Source organism: Balaenoptera borealis, assembly GCF_965194805.1.
Source record: "Balaenoptera borealis genome assembly, chromosome: 1".
Classification (NCBI taxonomy): Eukaryota; Metazoa; Chordata; class Mammalia; order Artiodactyla; family Balaenopteridae; genus Balaenoptera; species Balaenoptera borealis.
Window position 1 is genome coordinate 82,581,560 of NC_138860.1, and position 14,807 is coordinate 82,596,366.

Below are 14,807 nucleotides of genomic sequence, written 5' to 3' on the forward strand. Positions count from 1 at the left end.
CCTGTGCCATGCAGCTGCTTCCCACTAGCTATCTTACATTTGGTTGTGTATATATGTCAGTGTTACTCTCTCACTTCGTCCCAGCTTACCCTTCCCCCTCCCTGTGTCCTCAGGTCCATTCTCTACGTCTGCATCTTTATTCTTGTCCTGGCTTTAGGTTCATCAGAACCTTTTTTTTTTTAGATTTCATATATATGCGTTAGCATATGGTATTTGTTTTTCTCTTTCTGACTTACTTCACTCTGTATGACAGACTCTAGCTCCATCCACCTCACTACAAATAACTCAATTTTGTCTCTTTTTATGGCTGAGTAATATTCCATTGTATATATATGCCCCATCTTCTTTATCCATTCATCTGTCGATGGACATTTAGGTTGGTTCCATGTCCTGGCTATTGTAAATAGTGCTGTGATAAACATTGTGGTACATGACTCTTTTTGAATTATGGTTTTCTCAGGGTATATGCCCAGTAGTGGGATTTCTGGGTCGTATGGTAGTTGTATTTTTAGTTTTTTAAGGAACCTCCATACTGTTATCCATAGTGGCTGTATCAATTTACATTCCCACCAACAGTGCAAGAGGGTTTGCTTTTCTTCACACCCTCTCCAGCATTTATTGTTTGTAGATTTTTTGATGATGGCCATTCTGACCGGTGTAAGGTGATACCTCATTGTAGTTTTGATTTGCATTTCTCTAATGATTAGTGATGTTGAGCATCTTTTCATGTGTTTATTGGCAATCTGTATATCTTCTTTGGAGAAATGTCTATTTAGGTCTTCTGCCCATTTTTGGACTGAGTTGTTTGTTTTTTTGATATTGAGCTGCATGAGCTGCTTGTGTATTTTGGAGATTAATCCTTTGTCAGTTGCTTTGTTTGCAAATATTTTCTCCCATTCTGAGGGTTGTCTTTTCGTCGTTTTGATGGTTTTCTTTACTATGCAAAAGCTTTTAAGTTTCATTAGGTCCTATTTGTTTATTTTTGTTTTTATTTCCATTTCTCTAGGAGGTGGGTCAAAAAGGATCTTGCTGTGATTTATGTCATAGAGTGTTCTGCCTATGTTTTCCTCTTTGAGTTTTATAGTGTCTGGCCTTACATTTAGGTCTTTAATCCATTTTGAGTTTATTTTTGTGTATGGTGTTAGGTAGGGTGTGTTCTAATTTCATTCTTTTACATGTAGCTATCCAGCTTTCCCAGCACCACTTATTGAGAGGCTGTCTTTTCTCCATTGTATACTCTTGCTTCTTTTATCAAAGATAAGGTGACCATATGTACGTGGATTTATCCCTGGGCTTTCTATCCTATTCCGTTGACCTATAGTTCTGTTTTTGTGCCAGTACCATACTGTCTTGATTACTGTAGCTTTGTAGTATAGTCTGAAGTCAGGAGCCTGATTCCCCCAGCTCCATTTTTCTTTCTCAAGATTGCTTTGGCTATTCGGGGTCTTCTGTGTTTCCATACAAATTGTGAAAATTTTTTTCTAGTTCTGTGAAAAATGCCATTGGTAATTTGATAGGGATTGCATTGAATCTGTAGATTGCTTTGGGTATTATAGTCATTTTCACAATGTTGATTCTTCCAATCCAAGAACATGGTATATCTCTCCATCCGTTTGTATCATCTTTAATTTTTTTCATCAGTGTCTTATAGTTTTCTGCATACAGGTCTTTTGTCTCCTTAGGTAGGTTTATTCCTAGGTATTTTATTCTTTTTGTTGCAGTGGTAAATGGGAGTGTTTTCTTAATTTCACTTTCAGATTTTTCATCATTAGTGTATAGGAATGCAAGAGATTTCCGTGCATTAATTTTGTATCCTGCTACTTTACCAAATTCATTGATTAGCTCTAGTAGTTTTCTGGTAGCATCTTTAGGATTTTCTATGTATAGTATCATGTCCTCTACAAACAGTGACAGTTTTAGTTCTTCTTTTCCAATTTGGATTACTTTTATTTCTTTTTCTTCTCTGATTGCTGTGGCTAAAACTTCCAAAACTATGTTGAATAATAGTGGTGAGAGTAGGCAACCTTGTCTTGTTCCTGATCTTACAGGAAATGGTTTCAGTTTTTCACCATTGAGAACGATGTTGGCTGTGGGTTTGTCATATATGGCCTTTATTATGTTGAGGTAGATTCCCTCTATGCCTACCTTCTGGAGAATTTTTATCATAAATGGGTGTTGAACTTTATCAAAAGCTTTTTCTGCATCTATTGAGATGATCATATGGTTTTTATCCTTTAGTTTGTTAATATGGTGTATCACATTGTTTGATTTGCGTATATCAAAGAATCCTTGCATTCCTGGGATAAACCCCACTTGATCATGGTGTATGATTGTTTTAATGTGCTGTTGGATTCTGTTTGCTAGTATTTTGTGAGGATTTTTGTCTCTGTGTTCACCAGAGATATTGGCCTGTAGTTTCCTTTTTTTGTGACATCTTTGTCTGGTTTTGGTATCAGGGTGATGGTGGCCTCATAGAATGAGTTTGGGAGTGTTCCTCCCTCTGCTATATTTTGGAAGAGTTTGAGAAGGATAGGTGTTAGCTCTTCTCTAAATGTTTGATGGAATTCGCCTGTGAAGCCATCTGGTCCTGGGCTTTTGTTTGCTGGAAGATTTTTAATCACAGTTTCAATTTCAGTGCTGTGGTTTGTCTGTTTATATTTTCTATTTCTTACTGGTTCAGTCTTGGAAGGTTGTGCTTTTCTAAGAACTTGTCCATTTCTTCCAGGTTGTCCATTTTATTGGCATATACTTGCTTGTAGTAATCTCTCGTGATCCTTTGTATTTCTGCTGTGTCAGTTCTTACTTCTCCTTTTTCATTTCTAGTTCTGTTAATTTGAGCCTTCTCCCTTTTTTTCTTGATGAGTCTTGCTAATGGTTTATCAATTTTGTTTATCTTCTCAAAGAACCAGCTTTTAGTTTTATTGATCCTTGCTATTGTTTCATTTCTTTTTCATTTATTTCTGATCTGATCTTTATGATTTCTTTCCTTCTGCTAACTTTGGGTTTTTTTTAATTCATCTTTCTCTAATTGCTTTAGGTGTAAGGTTAGGTTGTTTATGTGAGATTTTTCTTGTTTTTTTTTTTTTTAATTTTATTTATTTATTTATTTATGGCTGTGTTGGGTCTTCATTTTTTTCTTGTTTCTTTTTTTTTTTTTACACACCACACTGTATTTTATTTTTACAAGAGATAAATAGACTGACACCAAGCATTGTACATGGATGACCACAACAAAAGCAACAATGATTGCAATTACCAAACATGAAACACACTCATACTATGTCATAATATTGACATTCAGTCCAGTAATCCTCCACTGTAACAGCTCCTTTACTTTGCAGTGAAAATTGATTTGTATATTCTTTGCCTCTGAGTCCTTGTGGGATTTTTTTTTTTTTTAATTCAGACAAATTCACAAAAATTATACTCATCCTCATCAGTTCACTCAGTCCCATGTAATTAATTTTTTTTTTCATCTTGATCTTTTGTTAGCAATTTTATGAGTTCATCAGTTTTTCATTAGAGTTCTGAAAATGCTTATTCATTCAGTTCAGCAGTACAGTCAGTTACCAGAAACCTGTACTTGTCAGAGTCTTTTCCATGAATTTCTTAAAGATGAAACCCTTTTATAGGAACATATTTGCAAAAGCATCAGAGTACACACAGAACTGTCTGTAAATGACAAAAGACTTAAAAATGACCACAGTTAAAAATTTGATGAAAGTTCATAATAATGCAGTTGACAAGAAAATTAGTTATTTCTGAGATATACATTTTAAGGTAATAACTAGGATTATGACTTATAACATTATACCAGAACATATAAGATTTTTAGAAATTTCATGTAATATCTGAAACATTTATATTAACATATTTCCATACAAATAACCCAATGAAAGTTTAGTATTAGTTGTTTTGTTTGTTTGATTTTTTATACTGCAGGTTCTTATTAGGCATCAATTTTATACACATCAGTGTATACATGTCAATCCCAATCGCCCAATTCAGCACAACACCATCCCCACCCCACCGCAGTTTTCCCCCCTTGGTGTCCATATGTCCGTTCTCTACATCTGTGTCTCAACCTCTGCCCTGCAAACTGGCTCATCTGTACCATTTTTCTAGGTTCCACATATATGTGTTAATATACGATATTTGTTTTTCTCTTTCTGACTTACTTCACTCTGTATGACAGTCTCTAGATCCATCCACGTCTCAACAAATGACTCAATTTCGTTCCCTTTTATGGCTGAGTAATATTCCATTGTATATATGTACCACATCTTCCTTATCCATTCGTCTGTTGATGGGCATTTAGGTTGCTTCCATGACCTGGCTATTGTAAATAGTGCTGCAATGAACATTCGGGTGCATGTGTCTTTTTGAATTACGGTTTTCTCTGGGTATATGCCCAGTAGTGGGATTGCTGGGTCATATGGTAATTCTATTTTTAGTTTTTTAAGGAACCTCCATATTGTTCTCCATAGTGGCTGTATCAATTTACATTCCCACCAACAGTGCAAGAGGTTTCCCTTTTCTCCACACCCTCTCCAGCATTTGTTGTTTGTAGATTTTCTGATGATGCCCATTCTAACAGGAGTGAGGTGATACCTCATTGTAGTTTTGATTTGCATTTCTCTAATAATTAGTGATGTTGAGCATCTTTTCATGTGCTTCGTGGCCGTCTGTCTTCTTTGGAGAAATGTCTATTTAGGTCTTCTGCCCATTTTTGGATTGGGGTGTTTGTTTCTTTAATATTGAGCTGAATGAGCTGTTTATATATTTTGGAGATTAATCCTTTGTCCGTTGATTCGTTTGCAAATATTTTCTCCCATTCTGAGGGTTGTCTTTTGGTCTTGTTTATGGTTTCCTTTGTTGTGCAAAAGCTTTGAAGTTTCATTAGGTCCCATTTGTTTATTTTTGTTTTTATTTCCATTACTCTAGGAGGTGGATCAAAAAAGATCTTACTGTGATTTATGTCAAAGAGTGTTCTTCCTATGTTTTCCTCTAAGAGTTTTATAGTGTCCAGTCTTACATTTAGGTCTCGAATCCATTTTGAGTTTATTTTTGTGTATGGTGTTAGGAAGTATTCTAATTTCATTCTTTTACATGTAGCTGTCCAGTTTTCCCAGCACCACTTATTGAAGAGACTGTCTTTTCTCCATTGTATATCTTTGCCTCCTTTGTCATAGATTAGTTGACCATAGGTGCGTGGGTTTATCTCTGGGCTTTCTATCTTGTTCCATTGATCTATGTTTCTGTTTTTGTGCCAGTACCATATTGTCTTGATTACTGTAGCTTTGTAGTATAGTCTGAAGTCAGGAAGTCTGATTCCTCCAGCTCCGTTTTTTTCCCTCAAGACTGCTTTGGCTATTCGGGGTCTTTTGTGTCTCCATACAAATTTTAAGATGATTTGTTCTAGTTCCGTAAAAAATGCCATTGGTAATTTGATAGGGATTGCATTGAATCTGTAGATTGCTTTGGGTAGTATAGTCATTTTCACAATGTTGATTCTTCCAATCCAAGAACATGGTATATCTCTCCATCTGTTGGTATCATCTTTAATTTCTTTCATCAGTGTCTTACAGTTTTCTGCATACAGGTCTTTTGTCTCCCTAGGTAGGTTTATCCCTAGGTATTTTATTCTTTTTGTTGCAGTGGTAAATGGGAGTGTTTTCTTAATTTCACTTTCAGATTTTTCATCATTAGTGTATAGGAATGCAAGAGATTTCCGTGCATTAATTTTGTATCCTGCTACTTTACCAAATTCATTGATTAGCTCTAGTAGTTTTCTGGTAGCATCTTTAGGATTTTCTATGTATAGTATCATGTCCTCTACAAACAGTGACAGTTTTAGTTCTTCTTTTCCAATTTGGATTACTTTTATTTCTTTTTCTTCTCTGATTGCTGTGGCTAAAACTTCCAAAACTATGTTGAATAATAGTGGTGAGAGTAGGCAACCTTGTCTTGTTCCTGATCTTACAGGAAATGGTTTCAGTTTTTCACCATTGAGAACGATGTTGGCTGTGGGTTTGTCATATATGGCCTTTATTATGTTGAGGTAGATTCCCTCTATGCCTACCTTCTGGAGAATTTTTATCATAAATGGGTGTTGAACTTTATCAAAAGCTTTTTCTGCATCTATTGAGATGATCATATGGTTTTTATCCTTTAGTTTGTTAATATGGTGTATCACATTGTTTGATTTGCGTATATCAAAGAATCCTTGCATTCCTGGGATAAACCCCACTTGATCATGGTGTATGATTGTTTTAATGTGCTGTTGGATTCTGTTTGCTAGTATTTTGTGAGGATTTTTGTCTCTGTGTTCACCAGAGATATTGGCCTGTAGTTTCCTTTTTTTGTGACATCTTTGTCTGGTTTTGGTATCAGGGTGATGGTGGCCTCATAGAATGAGTTTGGGAGTGTTCCTCCCTCTGCTATATTTTGGAAGAGTTTGAGAAGGATAGGTGTTAGCTCTTCTCTAAATGTTTGATGGAATTCGCCTGTGAAGCCATCTGGTCCTGGGCTTTTGTTTGCTGGAAGATTTTTAATCACAGTTTCAATTTCAGTGCTGTGGTTTGTCTGTTTATATTTTCTATTTCTTACTGGTTCAGTCTTGGAAGGTTGTGCTTTTCTAAGAACTTGTCCATTTCTTCCAGGTTGTCCATTTTATTGGCATATACTTGCTTGTAGTAATCTCTCGTGATCCTTTGTATTTCTGCTGTGTCAGTTCTTACTTCTCCTTTTTCATTTCTAGTTCTGTTAATTTGAGCCTTCTCCCTTTTTTTCTTGATGAGTCTTGCTAATGGTTTATCAATTTTGTTTATCTTCTCAAAGAACCAGCTTTTAGTTTTATTGATCCTTGCTATTGTTTCATTTCTTTTTCATTTATTTCTGATCTGATCTTTATGATTTCTTTCCTTCTGCTAACTTTGGGTTTTTTTTAATTCATCTTTCTCTAATTGCTTTAGGTGTAAGGTTAGGTTGTTTATGTGAGATTTTTCTTGTTTTTTTTTTTTTTAATTTTATTTATTTATTTATTTATGGCTGTGTTGGGTCTTCATTTTTTTCTTGTTTCTTTTTTTTTTTTTACACACCACACTGTATTTTATTTTTACAAGAGATAAATAGACTGACACCAAGCATTGTACATGGATGACCACAACAAAAGCAACAATGATTGCAATTACCAAACATGAAACACACTCATACTATGTCATAATATTGACATTCAGTCCAGTAATCCTCCACTGTAACAGCTCCTTTACTTTGCAGTGAAAATTGATTTGTATATTCTTTGCCTCTGAGTCCTTGTGGGATTTTTTTTTTTTTTAATTCAGACAAATTCACAAAAATTATACTCATCCTCATCAGTTCACTCAGTCCCATGTAATTAATTTTTTTTTTCATCTTGATCTTTTGTTAGCAATTTTATGAGTTCATCAGTTTTTCATTAGAGTTCTGAAAATGCTTATTCATTCAGTTCAGCAGTACAGTCAGTTACCAGAAACCTGTACTTGTCAGAGTCTTTTCCATGAATTTCTTAAAGATGAAACCCTTTTATAGGAACATATTTGCAAAAGCATCAGAGTACACACAGAACTGTCTGTAAATGACAAAAGACTTAAAAATGACCACAGTTAAAAATTTGATGAAAGTTCATAATAATGCAGTTGACAAGAAAATTAGTTATTTCTGAGATATACATTTTAAGGTAATAACTAGGATTATGACTTATAACATTATACCAGAACATATAAGATTTTTAGAAATTTCATGTAATATCTGAAACATTTATATTAACATATTTCCATACAAATAACCCAATGAAAGTTTAGTATTAGTTGTTTTGTTTGTTTGATTTTTTATACTGCAGGTTCTTATTAGGCATCAATTTTATACACATCAGTGTATACATGTCAATCCCAATCGCCCAATTCAGCACAACACCATCCCCACCCCACCGCAGTTTTCCCCCCTTGGTGTCCATATGTCCGTTCTCTACATCTGTGTCTCAACCTCTGCCCTGCAAACTGGCTCATCTGTACCATTTTTCTAGGTTCCACATATATGTGTTAATATACGATATTTGTTTTTCTCTTTCTGACTTACTTCACTCTGTATGACAGTCTCTAGATCCATCCACGTCTCAACAAATGACTCAATTTCGTTCCCTTTTATGGCTGAGTAATATTCCATTGTATATATGTACCACATCTTCCTTATCCATTCGTCTGTTGATGGGCATTTAGGTTGCTTCCATGACCTGGCTATTGTAAATAGTGCTGCAATGAACATTCGGGTGCATGTGTCTTTTTGAATTACGGTTTTCTCTGGGTATATGCCCAGTAGTGGGATTGCTGGGTCATATGGTAATTCTATTTTTAGTTTTTTAAGGAACCTCCATATTGTTCTCCATAGTGGCTGTATCAATTTACATTCCCACCAACAGTGCAAGAGGTTTCCCTTTTCTCCACACCCTCTCCAGCATTTGTTGTTTGTAGATTTTCTGATGATGCCCATTCTAACAGGAGTGAGGTGATACCTCATTGTAGTTTTGATTTGCATTTCTCTAATAATTAGTGATGTTGAGCATCTTTTCATGTGCTTCGTGGCCGTCTGTCTTCTTTGGAGAAATGTCTATTTAGGTCTTCTGCCCATTTTTGGATTGGGGTGTTTGTTTCTTTAATATTGAGCTGAATGAGCTGTTTATATATTTTGGAGATTAATCCTTTGTCCGTTGATTCGTTTGCAAATATTTTCTCCCATTCTGAGGGTTGTCTTTTGGTCTTGTTTATGGTTTCCTTTGTTGTGCAAAAGCTTTGAAGTTTCATTAGGTCCCATTTGTTTATTTTTGTTTTTATTTCCATTACTCTAGGAGGTGGATCAAAAAAGATCTTACTGTGATTTATGTCAAAGAGTGTTCTTCCTATGTTTTCCTCTAAGAGTTTTATAGTGTCCAGTCTTACATTTAGGTCTCGAATCCATTTTGAGTTTATTTTTGTGTATGGTGTTAGGAAGTATTCTAATTTCATTCTTTTACATGTAGCTGTCCAGTTTTCCCAGCACCACTTATTGAAGAGACTGTCTTTTCTCCATTGTATATCTTTGCCTCCTTTGTCATAGATTAGTTGACCATAGGTGCGTGGGTTTATCTCTGGGCTTTCTATCTTGTTCCATTGATCTATGTTTCTGTTTTTGTGCCAGTACCATATTGTCTTGATTACTGTAGCTTTGTAGTATAGTCTGAAGTCAGGAAGTCTGATTCCTCCAGCTCCGTTTTTTTCCCTCAAGACTGCTTTGGCTATTCGGGGTCTTTTGTGTCTCCATACAAATTTTAAGATGATTTGTTCTAGTTCCGTAAAAAATGCCATTGGTAATTTGATAGGGATTGCATTGAATCTGTAGATTGCTTTGGGTAGTATAGTCATTTTCACAATGTTGATTCTTCCAATCCAAGAACATGGTATATCTCTCCATCTGTTGGTATCATCTTTAATTTCTTTCATCAGTGTCTTACAGTTTTCTGCATACAGGTCTTTTGTCTCCCTAGGTAGGTTTATCCCTAGGTATTTTATTCTTTTTGTTGCAGTGGTAAATGGGAGTGTTTTCTTAATTTCACTTTCAGATTTTTCATCATTAGTGTATAGGAATGCAAGAGATTTCCGTGCATTAATTTTGTATCCTGCTACTTTACCAAATTCATTGATTAGCTCTAGTAGTTTTCTGGTAGCATCTTTAGGATTTTCTATGTATAGTATCATGTCCTCTACAAACAGTGACAGTTTTAGTTCTTCTTTTCCAATTTGGATTACTTTTATTTCTTTTTCTTCTCTGATTGCTGTGGCTAAAACTTCCAAAACTATGTTGAATAATAGTGGTGAGAGTAGGCAACCTTGTCTTGTTCCTGATCTTACAGGAAATGGTTTCAGTTTTTCACCATTGAGAACGATGTTGGCTGTGGGTTTGTCATATATGGCCTTTATTATGTTGAGGTAGATTCCCTCTATGCCTACCTTCTGGAGAATTTTTATCATAAATGGGTGTTGAACTTTATCAAAAGCTTTTTCTGCATCTATTGAGATGATCATATGGTTTTTATCCTTTAGTTTGTTAATATGGTGTATCACATTGTTTGATTTGCGTATATCAAAGAATCCTTGCATTCCTGGGATAAACCCCACTTGATCATGGTGTATGATTGTTTTAATGTGCTGTTGGATTCTGTTTGCTAGTATTTTGTGAGGATTTTTGTCTCTGTGTTCACCAGAGATATTGGCCTGTAGTTTCCTTTTTTTGTGACATCTTTGTCTGGTTTTGGTATCAGGGTGATGGTGGCCTCATAGAATGAGTTTGGGAGTGTTCCTCCCTCTGCTATATTTTGGAAGAGTTTGAGAAGGATAGGTGTTAGCTCTTCTCTAAATGTTTGATGGAATTCGCCTGTGAAGCCATCTGGTCCTGGGCTTTTGTTTGCTGGAAGATTTTTAATCACAGTTTCAATTTCAGTGCTGTGGTTTGTCTGTTTATATTTTCTATTTCTTACTGGTTCAGTCTTGGAAGGTTGTGCTTTTCTAAGAACTTGTCCATTTCTTCCAGGTTGTCCATTTTATTGGCATATACTTGCTTGTAGTAATCTCTCGTGATCCTTTGTATTTCTGCTGTGTCAGTTCTTACTTCTCCTTTTTCATTTCTAGTTCTGTTAATTTGAGCCTTCTCCCTTTTTTTCTTGATGAGTCTTGCTAATGGTTTATCAATTTTGTTTATCTTCTCAAAGAACCAGCTTTTAGTTTTATTGATCCTTGCTATTGTTTCATTTCTTTTTCATTTATTTCTGATCTGATCTTTATGATTTCTTTCCTTCTGCTAACTTTGGGTTTTTTTTAATTCATCTTTCTCTAATTGCTTTAGGTGTAAGGTTAGGTTGTTTATGTGAGATTTTTCTTGTTTTTTTTTTTTTTAATTTTATTTATTTATTTATTTATGGCTGTGTTGGGTCTTCATTTTTTTCTTGTTTCTTTTTTTTTTTTTACACACCACACTGTATTTTATTTTTACAAGAGATAAATAGACTGACACCAAGCATTGTACATGGATGACCACAACAAAAGCAACAATGATTGCAATTACCAAACATGAAACACACTCATACTATGTCATAATATTGACATTCAGTCCAGTAATCCTCCACTGTAACAGCTCCTTTACTTTGCAGTGAAAATTGATTTGTATATTCTTTGCCTCTGAGTCCTTGTGGGATTTTTTTTTTTTTTAATTCAGACAAATTCACAAAAATTATACTCATCCTCATCAGTTCACTCAGTCCCATGTAATTAATTTTTTTTTCATCTTGATCTTTTGTTAGCAATTTTATGAGTTCATCAGTTTTTCATTAGAGTTCTGAAAATGCTTATTCATTCAGTTCAGCAGTACAGTCAGTTACCAGAAACCTGTACTTGTCAGAGTCTTTTCCATGAATTTCTTAAAGATGAAACCCTTTTATAGGAACATATTTGCAAAAGCATCAGAGTACACACAGAACTGTCTGTAAATGACAAAAGACTTAAAAATGACCACAGTTAAAAATTTGATGAAAGTTCATAATAATGCAGTTGACAAGAAAATTAGTTATTTCTGAGATATACATTTTAAGGTAATAACTAGGATTATGACTTATAACATTATACCAGAACATATAAGATTTTTAGAAATTTCATGTAATATCTGAAACATTTATATTAACATATTTCCATACAAATAACCCAATGAAAGTTTAGTATTAGTTGTTTTGTTTGTTTGATTTTTTATACTGCAGGTTCTTATTAGGCATCAATTTTATACACATCAGTGTATACATGTCAATCCCAATCGCCCAATTCAGCACAACACCATCCCCACCCCACCGCAGTTTTCCCCCCTTGGTGTCCATATGTCCGTTCTCTACATCTGTGTCTCAACCTCTGCCCTGCAAACTGGCTCATCTGTACCATTTTTCTAGGTTCCACATATATGTGTTAATATACGATATTTGTTTTTCTCTTTCTGACTTACTTCACTCTGTATGACAGTCTCTAGATCCATCCACGTCTCAACAAATGACTCAATTTCGTTCCCTTTTATGGCTGAGTAATATTCCATTGTATATATGTACCACATCTTCCTTATCCATTCGTCTGTTGATGGGCATTTAGGTTGCTTCCATGACCTGGCTATTGTAAATAGTGCTGCAATGAACATTCGGGTGCATGTGTCTTTTTGAATTACGGTTTTCTCTGGGTATATGCCCAGTAGTGGGATTGCTGGGTCATATGGTAATTCTATTTTTAGTTTTTTAAGGAACCTCCATATTGTTCTCCATAGTGGCTGTATCAATTTACATTCCCACCAACAGTGCAAGAGGTTTCCCTTTTCTCCACACCCTCTCCAGCATTTGTTGTTTGTAGATTTTCTGATGATGCCCATTCTAACAGGAGTGAGGTGATACCTCATTGTAGTTTTGATTTGCATTTCTCTAATAATTAGTGATGTTGAGCATCTTTTCATGTGCTTCGTGGCCGTCTGTCTTCTTTGGAGAAATGTCTATTTAGGTCTTCTGCCCATTTTTGGATTGGGGTGTTTGTTTCTTTAATATTGAGCTGAATGAGCTGTTTATATATTTTGGAGATTAATCCTTTGTCCGTTGATTCGTTTGCAAATATTTTCTCCCATTCTGAGGGTTGTCTTTTGGTCTTGTTTATGGTTTCCTTTGTTGTGCAAAAGCTTTGAAGTTTCATTAGGTCCCATTTGTTTATTTTTGTTTTTATTTCCATTACTCTAGGAGGTGGATCAAAAAAGATCTTACTGTGATTTATGTCAAAGAGTGTTCTTCCTATGTTTTCCTCTAAGAGTTTTATAGTGTCCAGTCTTACATTTAGGTCTCGAATCCATTTTGAGTTTATTTTTGTGTATGGTGTTAGGAAGTATTCTAATTTCATTCTTTTACATGTAGCTGTCCAGTTTTCCCAGCACCACTTATTGAAGAGACTGTCTTTTCTCCATTGTATATCTTTGCCTCCTTTGTCATAGATTAGTTGACCATAGGTGCGTGGGTTTATCTCTGGGCTTTCTATCTTGTTCCATTGATCTATGTTTCTGTTTTTGTGCCAGTACCATATTGTCTTGATTACTGTAGCTTTGTAGTATAGTCTGAAGTCAGGAAGTCTGATTCCTCCAGCTCCGTTTTTTTCCCTCAAGACTGCTTTGGCTATTCGGGGTCTTTTGTGTCTCCATACAAATTTTAAGATGATTTGTTCTAGTTCCGTAAAAAATGCCATTGGTAATTTGATAGGGATTGCATTGAATCTGTAGATTGCTTTGGGTAGTATAGTCATTTTCACAATGTTGATTCTTCCAATCCAAGAACATGGTATATCTCTCCATCTGTTGGTATCATCTTTAATTTCTTTCATCAGTGTCTTACAGTTTTCTGCATACAGGTCTTTTGTCTCCCTAGGTAGGTTTATCCCTAGGTATTTTATTCTTTTTGTTGCAATGGTAAATGGGAGTGTTTCCATAATTTCTCTTTCAGATTTTTCATCATTAGTGTATAGGAATGCAAGAGATTTCTGTGCATTAATTTTGTATCCTGCAACTTTACCATATTCATTAATTAGCTCTAGCAGTTTTCTGGTGGCAGTTTTAGGATTCTCTATGTATAATATCATGTCATCCGCAAACAGTGACAGTTTTACTTCTTCTTTTCCAATTTGTATTCCTTTTATTTCTTTTTCTTCTCTGATTGCCATGGCTAAGACTTCCAGAACTATGTTGAATAATAGTGGTGAGAATGGACATCCTTGTCTCGTTCCTGATCTTAGAGGAAATGCTTTCAGTTTTTCACCATTGAGAATGATGTTTGCTGTGGGTTTGTCATATATGGCCTTTATTATGTTGAGGTAGGTTCCCTCTATGCCCACTTTCTGGAGAGTTTTTATCATAAATGGGTGTTGAATTTTGTCAAAAGCCTTTTCTGCATCTATTGAGATGATCATATGGTTTTTCTTCTTCAATTTGTTAATATGGTGTATCACATTGATTGATTTGCGTATATTGAAGAATCCTTGCATCCCTGGGATAAATCCCACTTGATCGTGGTGTATAATCCTTTTAATGTGTTGTTGGATTCTGTTTGCTAGTATTTTGCTGAGGATTTTTGCATCTATATTCATCAGTGATATCGGTCTGTAATTTTCTTTCTTTGTAGTGTCTTTGTCTGGTTTTGGTATCAGGGTGATGGTGGCCTCATAGAATGAGTTTGGGAGTGTTCCTTCCTCTGCAATTTTTTGGAAGAGTTTGAGAAGGATAGGTGTTAGCTCTTCTCTAAATGTTTGATAGAATTCACCTGTGAAGCCATCTGGTCCTGGGCTTTTGTTTGTTGGAAGATTTTTAATCACAGTTTCAATTCCAGTGCTTGTGATTGGTCTGTTTATATTTTCTATTCCTTCCTGGTTCAGTCTCGGGAGGTTGTGCTTTTCTAAGAATTTGTCCATTTATTCCAGGTTGTCCATTTTATTGGCATATAGTTGCTTCTAGTAATCTCTTATGATCCTTTGTATTTCTGCAGTGTCAGTTGATACTTCTCCTTTTTCATTTCTAGTTCTATTGATTTGAGTCTTCTCCCTTTTTTTCTTGATGAGTCTGGCTAATGTGTTATCAATTTTGTTTATCTTCTCAAAGAACCAGCTTTTAGTTTTATTGATCTTTGCTATCATTTCCTTCATTCCTTTTTCATTTATTTCTGATCTGATCTTTATGATTTCTTTCCTTCT